Genomic DNA, 22,045 nt, shown 5'->3' with positions numbered 1-22,045 from the left:
TAGAAGAAATTCTGCTTAAGACTTCAGCATCAACTCTTGCCTGAATTTCCAGACTGCTGGCCTACCCTGCAGATTTTGGATTTGGTCTCCAGAATCCTGTGAGTCAATTCCTTAAAAATCCATCCACCCATCCAACCATTTGCCCATCCATCCACCTATCCATCCATCTATCCATCCATCCATCCATCTATCTGCCCATCCATCCATCTATCTGCCCATCCATCCATCCACCCACCCATCCACCCATTTATCCTCTCAGCCATCCATCTATTCATCCATGCTTCTACCTGTTCATTCATTCATTCATTCATTCATTCATCCACCTATCCATCCTATTGGTTCTATTTCTCTGGAGCACCCTGACTAATACAGCTGGCTCCTGGCAATAATTTTTGGACCTCTTTCCCTTATCATTTCTCAGCATCCTTTTTCACTGGCCACCATCTTGAATGGAAGACCCCCATGTCAGCGCTTTGCACAAAGCCTGGCACATGGTGAGTGCCCAGTGAGCATTAGCCAGTTCCACTCTTATTGCTCCCTACCTGGGATGACTTTTCAGTTTCTTTCGAGCTCTCTGCAGTTGTGGTAGATACTGTTGGCTGCCCACTGAGCCTTCACCTTTCTTCTCATAAATAAATAAATTGAACCCTGGTTTTGTTCTAGCAATAGAGTGCTCAGCTCCAGGGGCTGGGTCATGACTGGTCTTGGCCAGTCATAGTACTTCTACCTCTCTTTGCTGATGATGGGTCTCTGGTGGGTATGTGACCCAGCTGTCGCCTAAGAGATGTTCAGGGAAAGTTGCTGGGGCATTTGGGAACATTTTTGGCCTGATAGGAGAAGCTCAGGTAGCAAATGCACTGTTCTTCCTTTTTCTCTCTTCTGGATCTTTGATTTAATACAAAATTTAGATGAAATGCACACATCTCAATGAGTTTTTGCATGTATGTATACCCAAGTAACTATTATGCCTATGCATATATGCTACCCAGATCGAGGTGTAAGCCATTTCCAGCACCCCAGAGGGCTCCCTCCTGCCCCATCCTGGTCAAGAGCTCGTACCAGAGGTAATCATTCTTCTAACTTCCACTAATCTTTTATCACCATAGATAAGTTTGTTTGCTCCTGAACTTTATATAAAAGAAATCACTCATAATGTCTTCATTTGTGCTTCTTTTGCTGAACTTTATGACTATGAGAGTCACTTATGTTGTTAATGGTAGCAATGCTTCATTTTTTTTTTTTTATTGCTGTGAGCTTTCCACTTTGTAAACACGCCCCAATTTATTTATCCATGTTTCTTATTTATTTATTTATTCATATATTTATTTTTAGTTTTTAGAGACAGGGCTCACTCTGCCCCCCAGGCTGGACTGCTGTGGTGCCATTCTAGCTCACTGCAGCTCCAAACTCCTGAGCTCAAGTGATCCTCCTGCCTCAGCCTCCTGAGTAGCTGGGACTACAGGTGCATGCCACCATACCTGGCTAATTTTTAAATATTTTGTAGAGACAGGGTCTTGCTCTGTTGCTCAGGCTGGTCTTGAACCCTGGGCTCAAACGATCCTCCTGCCTGGGCCTCCCAAACTGCTGGGATTATAGACATGAGCCCCTGTGCCCCGCCTGGGGCCCATCGTGACTTTGCTCTTTACTCGTGGTGGTGCTGGCATTTTGCGTGGCTGTGCTCATCTCTCTCAGCAAAGCCAACCAGGCCCATTCAGATCCTAACTTCCCCCAAGAAGCCTTCCCAGATGTCCCCTCTAACCCCACAATGCCCCCATTTCCAGTTGTGACTAATCTGTCACCTCTGAACTCCCATCAGGCTGCGGTTGTACCCGGAGGAACTTTATTTAGTCACGCCTTCCTTCATCTATTCAACAAGCATTTGTTAAGTGCCTGGTCCAAGTAGCTATTCTAAGCATAGGGGATACAGCAGGGAATAAAATGAGCCCAGGTCCTGCCCTCATGGAGGTTTTTGTCAGGTAGGGAGGTAGAGTAGATAGGTCACATATCTGATGATGGCCGTGCTATAGAGAGACACCCGGATGGGGAATAGGAAGAGTGAGGGATGGGCAGTCAATACTTTCAATAGGGTTTTCAGGAAGACTTCACTGATAAGCAGTGGCATGAGCCTGGTGGGTAGCTGCGGGAAGGATGTTTCAGGCTGCGGGGACGGAATGGCAAGTGCAGAGGCCTCTGGGAGTATTGAACAACGAGTCTGATGCAGAATGAGCAAACGGATCCTGGGAGAAGATGAGGTCAGACCATGTAGGATCTTGCAGGGCAAGGTGAATATTTTGGCGTAGGCTCTGAGTGACATGGGAGCTACTGGAGTCTTTGAACAAAGGTGTTATCTGAACTGCCTTCCATTTTATTTTATTTTATTTTATTATTTTATTTTATGTTTTGTTTTGTTTTTTTTATTTTAGAGACAGAGTCTTGCACTGTTGCCCAGACTGGAGTGCAGTGGTGTGCTCTCGGCTCACTGCAATCTCTGCCTCCTGGATTCAAGCGATTCTCCTGCATCAGCCTCCCGAGTAGCTGGGATTACAGGTGACTGCCACCATGCCCAGCTAATTTTTTTGTATTTTTAGTAGAGACAGGGTTTTGCCATGTTGGCCAGGCTAGTCTTGAATGCCTAACCTCAGGTGATCCGCCTGCTTCGGCCTCCCAAAGTGCTGGGACTACAGGCGTGAGCCACTGCGCCTGGCTTTTTTTTTTTTTTGAGCTGCCTTTCCTTGTAAAGCTCTCTCTGCTGCTTTCTGTTGAGGAAAATATTGTAAGGTGTGCAGGGAGGGGCAGCAGGCTGTCTAGTGAGGACGTTGGTGAGAGAGGGGGGTGCAGGGGCTGGAGCCATGGAGGTGGAGGTGATTGGAAGTCCCTGGAGGGCAGTTTGGTGGAGCGGTGAAGCACACAGGCACTGGAGTCATCTATCCTGCCTTCGACCTCAGCCCCATCGCTTCACAGCTACTTAACCTCTGTGTGACTTAGCTTCCTCATCTGTAAAATGGGGATACAAGTACCTACTCCGTAGAGCCACCATGATGACTGAACGACTTTTTTTTTTTTTTTTTTTTGAGACAGGGTCTTTCTCTGTTGCCCAGGCTGGAGTGCAGTGGTTCACTGCAGTCTTGACCTCTTGGTCTCAAGCGATCCTCCACCTTAGCCTCCCAAGTATCTGGGACCGTAGGTGCATGCCACTACACCTGGCTAATTTTTAAATTTATTTTTTGTAGAGACAAGATTTCGCTCTGTTGCCCAGACTGGTGTCGAACTCCTGTCCTCAAGCGATCCTCCAGCCTCAGGCTCCCAGAGTGCTGGGATTACAGGTATGAGCCACCGTGCCTGACCAAAGGTTGAGTGATTTCATATGGAAAGTGTTTACAACAGCACCCAGCCTGCAGCACGTCTAACACGTGCTAGCTAATAGGCAGAGGTGGAACCAGCGAGTCTTGCTAGCAGTTAAGTGGGATAGAGAAAGAGGGTCAAAGATGGTTTCAACGTTTTAGTTCAAATATCTGGAGGAGTCGTGGAGGTGAATTTTAGATGAGTTTGAGATGCTGTTGTTACTTAGGTGGAGGTGCTCAGGAGTTCAGTACACAAGTTAGTGGCTCACAGCGGAGGCTGAACACCAACACGGAGAAGGTACTTTGCTCACTTGAACCTGCAGAATCCTTAGTTCACTAAGCTATATTGTGTTTTGCCCATCGTGTATTTCGTCTTATAAACAGTAGTCTAGTTAGCAGGAAATCTCCTGACTCTCTAGACCTAGCTTTCTCCCTTAGGCCTGGGGCTTCTAGCAGATTCCAGTGCAAACACAGTACAAGGCCAGGATTCGCAGACATGCTGCTCATGGTCTGGCAGGAGTAATGCTCTTCTTAGGGAGTCACAGGGCGGGGCTTGTCCTTGTGGGGAGAGGCAAGAGACAGCCTTCCTTCTGGGGCCTCTGTTCTATGCTTTTAGGAGGTCTGAGTCTCTGAGCCTTGTAGTGATTCCTGGAGCACCAGCCCCATAGCGGGCTGGACTTACCTTTGCAGCAGCGGGTCCCTGGATGGCCAAAGGACAATCTTCCTTCCCCCACTCTCTCCTTTCTTTCTTCCTTTTCTCCTCCTTCTCTTCTTTTCTGTTAGCCTTAAAAGAATATAATAACAAGCCAATTTTTATGTATGTATGCATGTATGTATCTCTCTATCATCTTTCTATCTATATCACCATCATCCATCCATCCATCCATCCATTTATCCATCCATCCAAACATCTCTATCTACCTATCTATTCCTTTTGGGAGGATTTTGGGGATAAAATACACTCACAGGGTCTTCGTTTTGAAGGGACCTTCAATTTCATGGAGTCCAGACTCTTCATTTTACTGCACAGAGAGCAAAGTGACTTTCCCAGAGTAACACATGTCTCCTGTGGCAGAGCAGGGATTAGCCCCCACGTCTCCCGAATCCCCTCACCCTTCCTGTGGCTCTGATTGCGCTCAGTCACCACACAGCTGGCAAGCCTCAGGGTGAGGCTGGAGGCCTCTCTGCAAGGGTCCTCTCTGAGGCCTGAGGCAGCCTCTGCCATACCTGAGGCTGCTCCTAAGGTGCCCTGCTGAGGCAGCCCTCCTTTTGTGGGGGCACTAGCTTCGGGGAATCTGTTCCTGCAGACCCCTGATTCGGCGACAGATGGATAAAGTACACTGGCACACAGATATTCTCCTCTGCCAGTCCAGCTGAGGGTCCACTTGCAGGCTCCAAGCTGAGTTCTGTAAACAGTTGCAACTGGGTCCTGATCAGCTAGTGAGGCTCGCATTTATTCCGTAACACTAATTAACAAAAGTTGTGAGTAAACACCACTAAAGGGTAAAGATGAAAGGCCAGGTTCTGAGGCCTAAAGCAAACACCATTTGTGGGTAATAAACTTCTGTGGACCTCCCTGAGTAGGAGGCAGTAAAGTACCCTGTAGGACAAAGGTCAGTCTTAAGCCCATATAAGTGAACAGGTTAGTAAGATAAACTTCCCACATTCCTTTGTACTTGCACCCTAATCTTTCTGGCTCCTGCAAAGAGACCCTGGCTGCCTTCAGCCAAGCAATCTGAAGCTATGCAAACTCTTAGGCCTTCCAAGAGAGTTTTTAGCTATTACTATAACTATCTTTAATATTTTTCCCACCAGCCTGATTGAACCCCAACACCATGCCCCCTGCTGCCCTCACCTCCTAGTGTTTCAGTCCAGGCCACCTGGAGTAGGTGAGTTTGCTGTTAGGTGACACCTCTCCAGTGGGTTGTTTCTAGGGCATCATGGTAAGAAGAGCTACCATTTGTTGAATATTTACCACGCACCAGACACTGCACTTGGCACCCTTGAGGGGTCAAGGTCAGGGAGGTCATTGACTACCCAGAGATCCCAGCTAGTAAGTGGTGCAGGTGGCAGGTCTAGCCCTGGTGTCTTCATTAGTCCATCTGCAGCTGCTGGTATGGAAACCAGCTTGTACTCCCGGGAAACACACTGGGCGGGGGATGTGAGGGCCTGGGCTCTCCAGCTAGCTGTGTGACCTTGGTACACTCTGATTGGATTTTCTCATCTGCTGTGAGCCTCTCAGTTCCAGCCCTGCCTTCCACATGCTGTGCTGCAAACTGTAAAGTGCTGTGCTCCCTGGAGATGATGCTGTCCCTCGGCTTGGCTCTTCATCTGATGGTCATTTGATTCAGCCGGTGCTGGCCACATACTGCTAGTATCCTGCCTCCATCTCCCTCCTCATCTGCCAGGGTGAAATGTAATACACGAGAGCTCCCTCTGGGACCAGGGATGGGCTGTGTTCTCCAGCGGCTGCAGGAGCTTTGATTTCTCTCGCCTTTGATGTGGGGGCTGCAGGATGGGGCAAGGATCCTGCTCTATGAAGCCAGACAATACTGCCTTTGTGAACCCTGCCCCGGGGCATTTGCCCACAGAAACCTGCCCGCTCAGAACTGCCTCTTGGGGAAAAGCAGCCTTGGGAAGAAGGGGAACAATGAACTTGTCATGTTCAGGAGCCAGCAGAGCCCGGGCCAGGGCCGGTACTGGGTGATTTAGGAGGCAGACTCAGGGGCCCTGTTAGTACTTGAGAAAGACTTGGCATTAGGCTGGCAGGGATGGGAGCCTCTGGAATGTGTGGGAAGGGTGTGGTCTTCTGTGGCGGCAGGATCGAGTCCCCACCCACTTCTCTCATCCTGTGCCACCTTGTCCCTTGGCCCCATTCTCCAGCCCACAGTGGCAGCACTTCGTCCTGCCTCAGGGCCTTCGTGCATATAGGGCCTTTGCTTGAGATTTTAATCTTTCAAATATGCAGAAAATTACAGAACATAATTATCCATATACATCTGGGTGCCTATAGCTGGACAGATATGAACATTTTGTCACTTTTGCTTCAGAATATTGCTTTTTAAACTATTTTTATTCAAAATTCACAGTGTAGAAAAGGATATGCCATGTCCTCCCTCCATGGACCTGCAAGCACCTAGTCCTTCTCAGAGGCCTCTGACGCCATCGTTCAAAAGTGTGCTTTCTGAGATATTCTGTGCATACGCAAGCATATGTGCATTGCACGCACATACGCATGTGTATAACCATATATTACAAATGATAGCATAGTCATAGTTCTTTTTTTTTTTTTTTGAGACAGAGTCTCGCTGTGTCGCCCAGGCTGGAGTGCAGTGGCGCTCAGCTCACTGCAAGCTCCGCCTCCCGGGTTTAGCCATTCATCTGCCTCAGCCTCCCGAGTAGCTGGGACTACAGGCGCTCGCCACCTCGCCTGGCTAGTTTTTTGTATTTTTAGTAGAGACGGGGTTTCACCATGTTAGCCAGGATGGTCTCGATCTCCTGACCTCGTGATCTGCCCGTCCCAGCCTCCCAAAGTGCTGGGATTACAGGCTTGAGCTACCATGCCCGGCCGCATAGTCATAGTTCTGTCACTTGCCCCCCACTTTTTTTTTTTGAGACAGTCTCACTCTGTCACCCAGGCTGGAGGGCAGTGGTGCAATCTTGGCTCACTGCAACCTCTGCCTCCCAGGTTCAAGCAATTCCCCTGCCTCAGTCTCCCAAGTGGCTGGGATTACAGGCACGTGCTACCACACCCGGTAAATTTTTGTATTTTTAGTAGAGACCAGGTTTCACCACGTTGGCCAGGCTGGTCTCGAACTCCTGACCTCAGGTGATCTTCCCGCCTTGGCCTCCCAAACCTTTTTTTTTTTTTTTTTAATAAACTTTCTGTTTTAGAATCATTTCAGATTTATAGAAAAGTCACAAGAATAGTACAGAGAGGCTGACATGGAGGCTCACGCATGTAAACCCAGCACTTTGGGAGGCCGAGGCTGGCAACCCACACTTAAGGGGTGAGGAATTAATCTCCACTTTCTGGTGAGGTGCGGTGGCTCATGTCTGTAATCCTAGCACTTTGGGAGTCCAAGGTGGGTGGATCACCTGTGATCAGGACTTTGAGAGCAGCCTGGCCAACACAGTGAAATTCCATCTCTGCTAAAAATATAAAAATTAGCCAGGCTTGGAGGCACAGGCCTGTAGTACTTGGGAGGTTGAGACCAGAGAATCGCTTGAACCTGGGAGGCGGAGGTTGCAGTGAGCCAAGATTGGGTCACTGTACTCCAAACTGGGCGACAGAGCTAGACTCTGTCTCAAAAAACAAAAACAAAAACAAAAACAAAAAACCAAAAAAAAAAAAACTCCATTTCCTTGAGGTGGAGGAGTATCTACATACATTTTTGAAAAAATTTTGCATGGGAAATTTGTCCTACCCTTCCTTCCCTCCCTCCCTCCCTCCCTCCTTCCTTCCTTCTTTCCTCCCTTCCTCCCTCCCTCCCTCCCTCCCTCCCTTCCTCTCTCCCTCCCTCCTTCCTTCCCTCTCCCCTCCCTCCCTCCTTCCCTTCCTCTCTCCCTCCCTCCCTTCCTCTCTCCCTCCCTCCCTTCCTCTCTCCCTCCCTCCCTTCTTTCCTTCCTTCCTTCCTTCCTTCCTTCCTTCCTTCCTTCCTTCCTTCCTTCCTTCCTTCCTTCCTTCCTTCCTTCCTTCCTTCCTTCTTCCTTCCATGATCTATTTGTGTCAGTATGGACACGCAGATACTTATTTTATACTTTTGGCTGTACTCTAAAAGTTTATAGGGACTTTTTAATATAGGGAGCAGATGAAGTCAGGGAAGGAAACTAGTAGTTTGTTTTTTTAAAAATTAAGGTAAAATTCACAGAATATAAAATTAACCAGTTTAAAGTGGACAATTCAGTGGGATTTAGTCCATTTATGATGTTATGCAACTACTGCTTTCGCCTGGTTCCAGGACATTTTCATCATTCCATTAGGCAGTTACTCCTCGTTCCTCCTCTCCCCCACCCGTTTCCCCCACAATCTGCTTTCTGTCTCTATGAATTTGCCTATTCTGGATATTTCACGTAAATGAAACCATACAATATGTGACATTTTGTGTCTTATTTTCTTCACTTAGCATGATGTTTTTGAGGTTCACCCATGTTGTAGCATGTCTCAAGCACCTTATTCCTTTTTATAGTTGAAGAATGTTCCACTGTAGGTATATATCACGATTTGTTTATCCATTCATCCACGGCTGGACCATTGTTTCCCAGTGTCTTTTGGCTGTTTTGTATAACGCTGCTATGAACATACATGTACATGTATTTGTCTGAGTAGCTGCAATTTTTTTGGGATATATATCTAGGAGTGGAATTGCTGGGCCATATAGTATCATTGTGAAGAACTGCCAAGTGGCTGCACTGGCTGGGCGCGGTGGCTCACGCCTGGAATCCCAGCACTTTGGGAGACAGAGGTAGATGGATTACTTGGGGTCAGGAATTTGAGATCAGCCTGGCCAACATGGTGAAGCCCCATCTCTACTAAAAAAAATACAAAAAAGAAAAAAAAAGAAAAAAAAGAAACTTACCTGGGTGTGGTGGCACATGCCTATAATCCCAGCTACTTGGGAGACTGAGGCAGGAGAATCAATTGAAGCTGGAAGGCAGAGGCTGCAGTGAGCCGAGAGAGCCTGGATGACAGAGCAAGGCTTTGTCTGAAAAAAAGAAAAAAAAAATGGCTGCACCATTTTACATTCCCACCAGCAACATATGAAGTTTCCAATCTCCCTCACTCTTGTCAACACTTGTTATTTTCTGTTTGTTTTTTTTTTTAAATTATAGTCATGCCAGTGGGTGTGAAGTGGTATCTCATTGTGATTTAAAAAATTCTTTAATTGACAAATAAAAATTGTACATATTTATGTGTACGACATGATATTTTGAAATATGTATACATTGTAGAATGGCTCAGTTGGGCTAACTAGCATGTACATTACCTCGCATACTTATTTTTTTCTGGCAAGAACACTTAAAATCTAGTCTTTTCACCATTTTCAAGTATATAATACATAGTTATTCATTACAGGCGCCATATTGTACAATAGAGCTCTTGAACTTACTCCTCCTATCTAACTAAAATTTTGTATTTTTTGACCAACACCTGCCACTTACCCACCCCTCACTGTGGTTTTGATTTTTATTTCCCTATGCTTGTTGGCCATTTGTGTATCTTCTTTTGAAAAATGTTTATTCAAATCCTTTGCCCATTTTTAATTGAGTTATTTGTCTTTCTGTTGTTGGATGTAAGAGTTCCTTAGGTATCCTGGCTACTAGACCCTTATAAGATATGTGATTTGCAAATACTTTATCACATTCTGTAGGTTGTCTTTTCACTTTTTTGCTGCACAAAAGTTTTTAATTTGATGAAGTCCTACTTATCCAATTTTTCTTTTGCTGCCTGTACTTTGGTGTCATATTTAAGATTTCATTTCTAAATTCAAGGACATGAGATTTACTCTTATGTTTTAAGAGTTTTATGGTTTTAGCTCTTATATTTAAGTTGTTGATCCATTTTGAGTTAATTTATTTATATGATATGAGGTTGGGGTCCAAATTCATTTTTAAGCATGTGAATATCCCATAAAATAAACTTTAAAAAAATAAAAAAATTGAAATAATCTCAAAGTCGCAAGAATATTACAAAAAACCTTTTTTTCCTCGTATCATTTGACAGTAGGTTGTCAACATGGTGCAACCTACCATTTTTTTAAGAGGTTCTTTTTGAAAAAATTTTACATGAAAATATTTCATGTTCTCCACACCTCCATTCCTCATTCCCCACCCTGCTTGGCCCAGGTTGTGCCTAACCGCAAGTCAGAGGCAGGCAGAAGCTCAGGTTTAGGCTGCCTGAGATGCCTCAAGCACTTTGGTCCATAGAGACAGCCAACAAGTGACTCCTGTCTCCAGGACCAGAAGGAGCCTGGTCATATCTGATCATGGCTGTAAATAGGAGTCTGGCACTGACTGATCATGGCTGTAAACAGGAGTCTGTCCTGCCGACAGAGATTCGGTGAACGCCAGCTCCCAAGAGTAGGCCCAGTGTTGTGGGAGTGGGGCAGGGTGAGGGCAGGAAGAGCACAGTCTCTGGGTGTCACATTCACCCTCACCTGCTTGTCTGCCCTTACACCTCAGGGTGGTCCTGGAAGAGGGGTTATCCCCTCAAAACCCCCTGCCTAGCCAGCCCTTGGCCTACAAATTGGAGGCATGTGTCTGGCCGCTCTCTGCTTAGCCTTGGCCTGAAACTTAATGGGCAATGGATGGATCATGGCTGGGTCAGTGGGCTGGATGAATTTTGTCCAGCCACCAAGCCCACCACCGATGTCCTTACCACACCTTTGCTGTGACAGGGCTCTGGTCTGGCCCTTTTGGGTTGTTTCTGACCCAGGATGGTATTCGGATGAAAATAGTGAAGCCATCTGATACTTTCGTATCAGGCACCGTTGAAACTTGAGCGTGCATTTCTCACAAACAGGGTAGGTCTACAGAACCGTCGAAATCAGGACATGAGCATGGATTTGTCACTGCTGTCTAATCTTCAGACCCCATTCAAGGTCCTCCAGTTGTCCCCATAACATGCTTTATAGCAAAGGACATGCTTCAGAATCAGACAGCTGTCATGTCTCTTTAGCTCCCTTCACTCTGGAACAGCTCCTCAGCCTTTCTGTGATTTCCATGACCTTGATGCTTTTGAAGATCACAGGCTAGTGTTTTTGTAGTTTGTCTTTCAGTCTGGGTTTGTCTGATGTTTCTTCGTATCAGATTCAGTTTATACGATGTTGGTGGGGATCCCACAGAAGCGGCGCTGTGTCTCTTCGCACTGCATCCTGCCAGGTGGGGTGCTATGATTCGGATTTGTCCCATTCCCGATGAAGTTCTCTGGTTAAGGTGGTGTCTGCCTTTCTCCACTGTCAGGTTATTATTATTCTCCTTTTAGTTAATAAGTGTTTTGGCCGGGTGTGGTGGCTCGCGCCTGTAATCCCAGCACTTTGGGAGGCCAAGGTGGACAGATAACATGAGGTTGGGAGTTGAAGACCAGCCTGGCCAACATGGTGAAACTCCATCTCTAATAAAAATAGAAAAATTAGCTGGCCATGGTGGCGCATGCCTGTAATCTCAGCTACTTGGGAGGCTGAGGCAGGAGAATCACTTGAACCTGGGAGGTGGAGGTTGCAGTGAGATCCAACCACTGCACTCCAACCTGGGTGACAGAGCGAAACTCCATCTCAAAAAAAAAAAAAAAAGTGTTTTTGGGAAGGTACTTGGAAACCAGATATCTCATTCCTCATTGAACTTTCTATTTATTTATTCATACCATAGTTTCCTATTTTATTCAATGGGTTATAATCTATTATTATTATTATTATTTTGAGACAGGGTCTTGCTCTGTCACTCAGGCTGGAGTGCAGTGACACGATCACGGCTCACTGCAGCCTCAACTTCCCGGGCTCCAGCAATCCTCCCACCTCAGCCTCCCAAGTAGCTGGGACTGCAGGCTAGTGCCACCCAGCTAATTTTTGTATTTTTTTATAGAGATGGGTTCTCCCTACGTTACCTAGGCTTGTCTTGACCTCTTGAGCTCAAACAATCCACCTATCTTGGCCTCCCAAAGTGCTGGGATTACAGGTGTGAGCCACTGCACCTAGCCTATCTTTTTTTAAAAATAGGCTTTATTTTTCAGGAGAGTTTTTGGTTCACAGAAAAATTGAGTGGGAGTTACAGAGATTTGCCATCTATCACCTCTCCCTACGTATACAGAGCCTCTCCACTATCAACATTCCATGAAAGAGTGGCCCATTTTTTATAATCAGTGAATCACCCAAAGTCTACAGTTTACATTAGGATTCACTCTTGGTGCTGTACGTTCTATGGGTTTTGAAAAATGTGTGATGACATGTATCCACCATTATAGTATCATATAGGATAGTTCCGCTGTCCTAAAAATCCTCCTCACCCTTCCTATTCATCCCTCCCCATCCATATTTTTGCCTTTTCTGGAATGTCATCGAATCGGAATTATAATATGTAGCCTTTCCAGATTGGCTTCTTTCACTTAATAATGTGCATTCAAACGTTCATAGCTTGATAGTTTGTTTTTAGTGCTGAATGATAGTCCATTGTCTGGATGTGCCACAGTTTATTTATTCATTCAGCTACTGAAGGACAACTTGGTTGCTTCCACGTATTGGCAACAAAAATTTTATACACATTGTGTGTAGGTTTTTTTGTGGACCTGTTTTCAACTGATTTGGATAAATACCAAGGAACATGATTGCTAGATCATATGTTTAGTTTTGAGTATATTATGTTTAGTAAGAAACTGTCAAACTGTTTTCCAAAGTGGCTGTACCATTTTTCACTCCCACCAGCAATGAATGAGGGTTCCTGTTGGATTTTGGACATTCTAACAGGTATGTAGTGACATCTCGTTGTTGTTTTAATTTGCAATTCCATAATGACATATGATGTTGAGCATCTTTTCATATACTTATTTGCCATCTGTATGTCATCTTTAGTGAAGGAAGGGTCTGTTCAGGTCTTTTGCCCATTTTTTAATCAGGTGGTTCATTTTCTTATTGTTGAATTTCGTGAGTTATTTGTCTTTTTTTCTTCCTGAGTTGGGGTCTTGCTTGCCCAGGTTGGAGTACAGTGGCTATTCACAGGAATGATCATAGCACACTACAGCCTTAACCTTCTAGCCTCAAATAATTCTCCTGCCCCAGGCTCCTGAGTAGCTGGGACCACAGGTGTGTGCCACGGTGCCTGGCTATATATTTTGGATAACAGTCCTTTATCGGATATGACTTTTGCAAATACTTTCTCCCATTCTGTGGCTTGTTTTCTCATTCTCTTGGCAACATTTTTCCCAGAGCAGATGTTTTTAATTTTAATGAAGTCCAACTTATCAATTATTTCTTTCATGGATTGTGCCTTTGATGTCGCATCTAAAATGTCGTTGCCTCACACGAGGTTAACTAGTTTTTCTCCTTTATTATCTTCTAGGAATTTTATAGTGTTGTGGTTTACATTTAGGTCTCTGATTCATTTTGAGTTAATTTTTGTGAGGGGTGTAAAGTCTGGTCTAGATTCATTTTTTTTTTTTTTTTTGTATGTGAATGCCCAGCTATTTTAGCACCATTTTAAATCAACAGAATAGTTTCTGTTGATTAAAAAACTATTTTTGGTTCATTGTATTGCCCATGGTCTTTTGTCAAAGATCCACTGACTATACTTATGTGGGTCGATTTCTGGATTATCTATTACGTTCTATTAATCTATTTCTTCCCCCTTTGCCAATGCAACACTGTCTTGATTACTGTAGCTCTGTATGAGTATTGAAGTTGAATGTAGTGTTAGTCCTCTAACTTTGCTCTCTTTCAATGTTGTGTTGGGTATTCTGGGTCATATGCTGCTCCACATAAAATCAGTTTGTCAGGATCTACAAAATAATTGTCAGGATCTTGATTGAGATTATATTGAATCTATAGATCAAGTTGAGAACTGGCATCTGTCCAGTTCATATTCCATGAACATGGACTATCTCTCCATTTATTTAGTTTTTGATTTAATACATCAGAGTTTTGTAGTTTTCTTTATGTAGATCTTGTACTTAGTTTGTTAGATTTATAATTAGGTATTTCATTTTCAGGGTGCCAATGATATTATTTTTGTTTGTTTGTTTTGTTTTTTTGAGATGGAGTGTCACTCTGTCTCCCAGGCTGGAGTGCAGTGGTTTGATCTTGGCTCACTGCAGCCTCCACCTCCGGAGCTCAAGAGATTCTCCTGCCTCAGACTCCCAAGTAGCTGGGATTACAGGTGCCCACCACCATGCCCAGCTAATTTTTGTATTTTTAGTAGAGATGGGGGTTTCACCATGTTGGCCAGGCTGGTTTTGAACTCCTGACCTCAAATGATCTGCCCACCTTGGCCTCCCAAAGTGCTGGGATTACAGGTGTGAACCACCGTGCCTGGTCGGTATTGTGTTTTTAATGTCACATTCCACTTGTTCATTGCTGGCATGTAGGAAAGTGATTGACTTTTGCATATTAACCTTGTATTCTGTGGCATTGCTATAATTGCTATTCATTCCAGAAGTTTCTTTTTTCTTGATTCTTTCCAATTTTCTACATAGATGTTCCTGTCGTCTGTGAACAAAGACAGTTTTATTTCTTCCATCCCAATGTATGCCTTTCATTTTCTTTTCTTATTGCATTAGCTAGGACTTCCAGTATATTGAAAAGGAGTGGTGTGAAGGGACATCCTTGCCTTCTTCCTGATCTTAGTAGAAAAGTTTCTAGTTTCTCACCATTAAGTATGATGTTATCTATAGCCTCTTGGTCTTTTGGCTAAGATCAAGTGAAGTATGCTGTGATCTGTACGTTTATTTGGTAGATGCTTTTTGTGAAGTTGAGGCAGTTCCTCTCTATTCTTAGTAGGCTGAGAGTTTTTACTTATTTTTTTTTTTTATCGTGAATTGGTATTGGATTTTGTCTGATGCTTTTTCTGCATCTATTGACATGATCATGTGATTTTTCTTCTTTAGCTTGTTGATGTGATGGATTACATTTAAATTATTATTATTATTTTTAAGACTCAAATTGTCCCTGATTTAGCCAGTGGGAGCCCTTTTAGGCTGCTTTCTGTCCTTTTGAAAGGACAGTGCTTCCTTTCTTTCTGGTACAACAAGATGTTCCAGGCCCATCTTGTACTTTCCATGCCCCAGCCCTGGAACAAGCCAATTCTCTAAGGATTTGTGGTTCTTTTCAGGAAAGAATGTATTTAGAAACCAAGATCTGGGCACTAGGTGTGCTGGTTGCTATTGTGGGTCGGGGTGGTGGCAGCTGCTCCCAGGTATCTCATTACTTTTCTATGTATTTCACCCTACTGAGGGCTGACCTCCTGTACACACGTCCTCCTCACTATGCTAGGGCACTTCCATTCGATGTGTTAGATTTGGGATGCTGATTAGACATCCAAGTGTGGAAGTTGAGCAGGCTGCTAGAGCTAACAGAGGAGGTTTGGTTACAGATAATCAATGTGAGGGTCTTTGGTGGACAGGTGACATTTAAAGCTGTGGATTGGGTGAGTTCCTAGAAGCCTGAGAGATGAACCCTGGGGTACTTGAGAGTTAGAAGAGGAGTCAGTCAAGTGTCCTGAGTATGTCAGTTTCCTCATCTGTAAAATGAGTATAATACCTCTCTCATTGGATCATAAGGATTAACAAGTTGATACATAGTAAAGGCCTTAATGGGGACTTTTCCATCCTCACCCAACTTGGGGTCTGCCCTTTCCATTGTCCCCAGACTCTCCTATCTCTCTTCCTTGCTTGTCTCTCCCAATTTTCCTCATCTCTGCTTTCCAACACACTCAGTAAAGGGTACATGGGGTCCATCTTCCCTCCTTTCAGTGAAGGCTGATTTGGAAAACCTCTCTCAATGAATTAACATTGACTCCTCTCTTCCTCCCCATCATTCTCCACCTTTTGTAAGAAAATAACTTTACCATTACATTTGAGGTCCTTCGTGTGCCTCCTTTTCAATCTTATCCCTTAACCTTCCCACCTCAGAGGTATTTTAACTGTATGACTGTGTTTCTGAGAATAAATATTGTCTAGTTTTTGCATTTTTGAAGTTTATAAGCATAGAATCTTATATTCTTCTGTAACTCGCTTTTAGTAGTCAGCATTTTGTTTCTGAGATACATCCATGTTGCTGTACATAGTTGTAATTCATTTATTTTCTCTGCCATATTATCTCACAATCTGCATGCATCTATTTATGCTCCCCATTTGTTTTATGCATTCTCTAATTGGTTGACTTTCTAATTGTTTCCAGTTTTTGCTGTTACAAACAGTGCTACTATGAGCATTTTGTCTACATTTTCTAGTGTGTGGACAGAATTTCTCCAGCGTAGATACCTAGGAGGGAAGAGAAGGTACATTGTCAACTTTTCTATATAACATAAAATTGTTTTTTAAGGGGCTTGATTCAATTTACACTCCTACCAGCAGTATATACATTCCCTGTAAGATCAGAATCAAGCATTATGACCAACTTTGTTCAACAATGTGCTGTTCCACGATCCTTGATCACACTCGATATGATTAGACTTTGTGATTCTGCAAATGTGGTAACACATTACAGTTTTAATTTGCATTTCCTGAATACTAATGAGGTTGGATGTCTTTACCCGTCTATTAGTTATCTGGGTTTTCTCTTCTGTGAACTGCTTGCTTTTTTTTTATTTGAGACGGAGTCTAGCTCTGTTGCCCAGGCTGGACTGTAGTGGTGCGATCTCCGCTTACTGCAAGCTCCACCTCCCGGGTTCACGCCATTCTCTGGCCTCAGCCTCCCGAGTAGCTGGGACTACAGGCGCCTGCCACAACGCCTGGCTAATTTTTGGTATTTTTAGTAGAGACGGGGTTTCACCATGTTAGCCAGGATGGTCTTGATCTCCTGACCTCATGATCCGCCCACCTCAGCCTCCCAAAGTGCTGGGATTACAGGCATGAGTCATTGCACCCGGCCTTCTTTTCTGTGAACTGCTTACTTTAGGTCTTCTATTAGATTGTTTTATTTTTTGCTTTTTGGTTTATAAGAGTTCTATATCAGATGTTAATCTGATTATGGATAGTAAATATCTTTTCCCAGTTTGTGGCTTGTTTGCTCACGTTGTTTATAATGCATTTTGATAAAAGAAGTTCACATTTTATGTGAACACACACACATACACACACATAATGGAATACTACTCAGCCATAAAAAGGAATGAATTAATGGCATTTGCAGCAACCTGGATGAGATTAGAGACTATTATTTTAAGTGAAGTAACTCAGGAATGGAAAACCAAACATTGTATGTTCTCACTCATGAGTGAGAGCTAAGCTATGAGGATGCAAAGGCATAAGAATGACACAATGGACTTTGGGGACTTGGAGGAAAGGGTGGGAAGGGGGTGAGAGATAAAAGACTAAAAATTGGGTGCAGCGTATACTGCTTGTGTGATAGGTATGCCAAAATCTCACAAATCACCGCTAAAGAACTTACTCATGTAAGCAAACACCACCTGTTCCCCAATAACCTATGGAAATAAAAATTTTTTAAAAAAGGAGTTCACATTTTAACGAATCAGTTTTATCATTCTTTTCCTTTTTGGTAAATTCTTTTATCTCTTGTTTAAGAAGTCCTTCTCCTACCCCAAAGTCATAAAAAATTATTCTCTTTTGTCTACTAAAAAGTTTTTTAAGTCCTTAATCTACTTTTGACTCATTTCTGTGTACAGTGTGAGGTAAGGATCTAATGTTACCTCTTTCCCCTATGTATAATCAATTGTCTTGCAGCCATCTTTGAGGAATCCATCCTTTTCTCATTTATCTTTAATGCCAAGTTGGTCATAACTTTTTTTTTTTTTTTGAGACAGAGTCTTGCTTGCTCTGTCACCCAGGCGGAAGTGCAGTGGTGTTATCTTGGCTCACTTGCCTCCCAGGTTCAAATGATTCTCCTGCCTCAGCCTCCTGAGTAGCTGGGATTACAGGTGCCTGCCACCATGCCCAGCTAATTTTTGTATTTTTAGTAGAGACAGGGTTTTGCCATGTTGGCCAGGCTGGTCTGGAACTCCTGATCTCAGGTAATCTGCCCGCCTTAGCCTCCCCAAGTGCTGGGATTACAGGTGTGAGCCACCGCACCCGGCCTCGTCATAACTCTTATGTTGATATGTTTCTCTTTCTGGCCTCTATTCTTTCTATTGATCAATTTGTCTATACCATGCCAGTATTTCATTGTCTTGATAATTAACGGCTTTAAAATAATCTTTGATTTTTTAAAGACAAATCCCACTTTGTTTCTCTTTTGAAGTATTTTTGTGTTTTGTACTTTGGCATATATTGTAGAATTAGGCTGAATGTTCCACAAAATAAATACTGCTGGGGTTTTACTGGAATTGAATGGAATTAAATTGAATTTATAGAGCAGTGGAGGGAAAACTGTTGTATTTATTTTGTTGTGTCTTTTGATTGATGGTATCCTTCTGCATTTATTTAAAAAGAGATGTTTATTTTCTCTACAAAGGTCTTGCACAATTTTTGTTTGATTTGATCCTGGGTACTTTATATTTTTTTGATGCTACTGCAAATTTTGTTTATACTACATGGTATTTTTAAACTTTCATTTTTAAATTTTATTGCTGATATTTAGAAACACAATGGATTCCTGGAGCTAAACTACTCGGAGACCACCCGCTACTGGGTCAGGTGACCACCCGCTACTGGGTCAGGTTTCGTACTTAGCAGAGCAACTCCCTCGCTTTTATCTATTGAAAGTCAGCTCTCTACCCAGGGTTTGTAGATTAAAATAAAGACAAGAAAATATTTACCAAAAAAAAAATTTAAAGCTTAAAATACAAAAGTGAAAACAGGCTGGGAGCGATGGCTCACACTTGTAATCCTAGCACTTTGGGAGGCCAAGGCAGGGGGATCACTTGAGGTCAGGAGTTCGAGACCTGCCTGGCCAACATGATGAAACTCCGTCTCTACTAAAAACATAAAAATTAGCTCGGCGTGGTGGTGGGCCCTTTGTAGTCCCAGCTACTCAGGCGACTGAGGCAGGAGAATTGCCTGAACCTGAGAGGTGGAGGTTGCAGTGGGCCGAGATCGCACCACTGCACTCCAGCCTGGGTGATAGTGAGACTGTCTCAAAGCAATCAAACAAAACCAAACAAATAACAAAAAAAGTTAAAACAAGACATTTTAAAAAAGAAATGCAATGCATTCCTATAGACTTATTCTGCATTCTATAATCAGTCTTCATATTTTTATTAATTCTAATAATTTGTATGTAAATTTTATTTGTATACATAATAATGGCATATTTTTCTTCCTTTTTTCATGTGTATACCTCTTGTTCCTATGTATTGTGTAGCTACAATTAGCTAGGAACTTCAGTATAGTGAGAAGTAGAGCTATTGACAGGGTCTCCATAATGAGATCCCTAACCAGCTCATGATATTTATTTATTTATTTATTTATTTTTTTGATACAAAGTCTTGCTCTGTTGTCCAGGGTGGAGTGCAGTGGCATGATCTCGGCTCACTGCAAGCTCCGCCTCCCAGGTTCACGCCATTCTCCTGCCTCAGCTTCCCAAGTAGCTGGGATTATAGGTGCCCGCCACCATACTCAGCTAATTTTTTGTATTTTGTTAGTAGAGACGGTATTTCACTTTGGTCTCCATCTCCTGATCTCATGATCCACCGGCCTCGGCCTCCCAAAGTGCTGGGATTACAGGCGTGAGCCACCATTTCTGGCCTATTTTTCTTTTTTTTTGAGACAGAGTTTCGTTCTTATTGCCCAGGCTGGAGTGCAATGGTACGATCTTGGCTCACTGCAACCTCCGCCTCCTGGGTTCAAGCGATTCTCCTGCCTCGGCCTCCCTAGTAGCTGGGATTATAAGTGCCTGCCAACACGCCTGGCTAATTTTTTGTATTTTTAGTAGAGACGGGGTTTCACTGTTTTGGCCAGGCTGGTCTCGAACTCCTGACCTGGTGATCCACCCACCTCGGCCTCCCAAAGTGTTGGGATTATAGGCGTGAGCCACTGTGCCCAGACTAGTTTTCTTCTTTAATTTGTTAATGTGGTGAAGTATATTAAGTGATTTTGTAATGATAAGCCAATCTTGGGTTCCAAAATAATAACCACACCTTGGTTATGGTGTATTTATTACTCTTTTTGTTACCTATCACTAGAGTTGGTTTTCTAGTATTTTACTTAGAATTTTTGCATCTGTGTTCATGAGTGAGATTGGGGTTGGTTTTCTAGTATTTCACTTAGAATTTTTTTTTTTTTTTTTTGAGACGGAGTCTGACCCTGTTGCCCAGGCTGGAGTGCAGTGGCACGATCTCGGCTCACTGCAAGCTCTGCCTCCCGGGTTCACGCCATTCTCCTGCCTCAGCCTCCTGAGTAGCTGGGGCTACAGTGCCCGCTACCAGGCCTGGCTAATTTTTTGTATTTTTAGTACAGATGGGGTTTCACCATGTTAGCCAGGAGGGTCTCGATTTCCTGACCTTGTGATCCGCCCGCCTTGGCCTCCCAAAGTGCTGGGATTACAGGTGTGAGTCACTGGGCCCGGCCTAGGATTTTTACATCTCTGTTCGTGAGTGAGATTGGCATGTAATTTTTCTTCATCATACTGCCCTTAATAGGTTTTAGAATCAAGGTTAAGCATAATGAAATGAGTTGGGGAGTGTTCCCTCTTTTCTATGATTCTGAAATAGTTTGTGTGAATTTGGAAATATTTATTCCTATTTTTTTTGGATAAAATCATCTTTGTTAATCTTTTCTCTGTGAGGTTTATATGGAAGCAAAAATTTTAAGTAGTTTTAGGGTTATTGAGAGTTTCTATTTCTTCCTGAGTCAGTTTTGGTAATTTATACTTCTTCCTTGGAATTCGCCCAATTTGTCTAAACATTCAAATTGTTTGTAATATCTGCTCATTATCTTTTCAATCTCCACAGCATCTGTAGTTATGCCCTTTTTTTCATTTCTATTATTGTTTATTTGAATTTTCAGTTTTAAAAATCAGTTTTGTCAGAACATCTTTCAGTTTTGTTAATCTTGTCTCTTTCAGCATAAATTTTGGCCACAATATATTTTGAAAAATTTCAAACCTATCAAAAGTTGCAAGACTTATTCATTATTTATGTAGATTCACCAAATGTTAACATTTTGCTACATCAATGCCCACTTTTCTCTCTCTCTTTTCTTTTTTTTTCTCTCTCTCTCTCCTCTTTCTCTCTTCTCTCTCCCTCTGCCCTCTCTCTCTCACTGATTTCAGAGCTATTTTAGGGTAAGTTAGAGATCTCATGACACTTTACCCAGAAACAATTAATCATATATTTCCTAAAAGAAAAGACATTCTCCTACATACCACAATACGATGATCACACTTGGGAACTTTAACAATGGTAAAATACTATGATCTAATATATAATCCAAACTCAAATTTCTCCAGTGTCAGAATAATGAACTTTATAATTGTTTTATCTCTTTTTATCCAGGATTCAATCAAGTGTTGCATATTGCATTCAATTGTCATGTTTCTTTGCTCTCCTTTAATCTACAACAGTTTACCAACCTTTTTTTTTTTTTTTTAAAGTCTTTTATAACACTGGCATTTTTGAAAGGTTCAGAACAGTTAACAGAATGTCCCTCTATAGGCAGAAAAATGGCCTTGCAAAGATATCCATGCCCTAATCTCAGGAACCTGTGGTTATATTACCTTATATGGCAAAGAGACTTTGGAGATGTGATTCAGGGCCCCTGAGATGGTAAGAGAATTCTAGATTATCAAGGTGGGCTCCATCTAATCACATGGGTCCTTCAAAGTAGAGAACCTTTATAGGCTGGGTCAGAGAGATGAGGTGGAAGGAGAAGAGATTCAAAGTGTGAGAGGGACTCAACCTGCTGTTGCTGGCTTTGAAGATGGAAGAGGGGATGTGAGCCAAGAAATGGAGGTGGACTCTTGAGGCTGGAAATGGCCCTAAGCTGACAGCCAGTAAGGAAATGGGGATTTCAGTCTTGCAACCACAAGGAGTTGAATTCTGCCAATAACCAGAATGATGAAGAAAATGGATCTCCCCTGGGGCCTACAGAAAGGCATACAGCCCTG

The 22,045-nt window shown here is 43.1% G+C and overlaps 2 protein-coding genes across 2 annotated transcripts in view; both read right to left on the bottom strand.

Moving 5' to 3' along the window:
* Positions 1 to 1,772, bottom strand: part of TMEM50A (transmembrane protein 50A) — a 126,816-nt gene extending 125,044 nt beyond the window's left edge. The window contains exon 1 of the mRNA XM_050793385.1: positions 1,769 to 1,772. The gene's annotated coding sequence lies outside the window, so the exon portion shown is untranslated. The remainder of the gene's footprint in view (positions 1 to 1,768) is intronic.
* The window catches only part of LDLRAP1 (low density lipoprotein receptor adaptor protein 1), a 552,589-nt gene that overhangs the window by 330,648 nt on the left and 199,896 nt on the right, over positions 1 to 22,045 (bottom strand). The gene's annotated exons all lie outside the window — the stretch shown is intronic.

Source organism: Macaca thibetana, chromosome 1 (genome assembly GCF_024542745.1).
Source record: "Macaca thibetana thibetana isolate TM-01 chromosome 1, ASM2454274v1, whole genome shotgun sequence".
NCBI classification, from domain to species: domain Eukaryota; kingdom Metazoa; phylum Chordata; class Mammalia; order Primates; family Cercopithecidae; genus Macaca; species Macaca thibetana.
The sequence above is the reverse complement of the archived record's forward strand: the minus strand, read 5'-3'. Positions and strand labels throughout refer to the sequence as shown.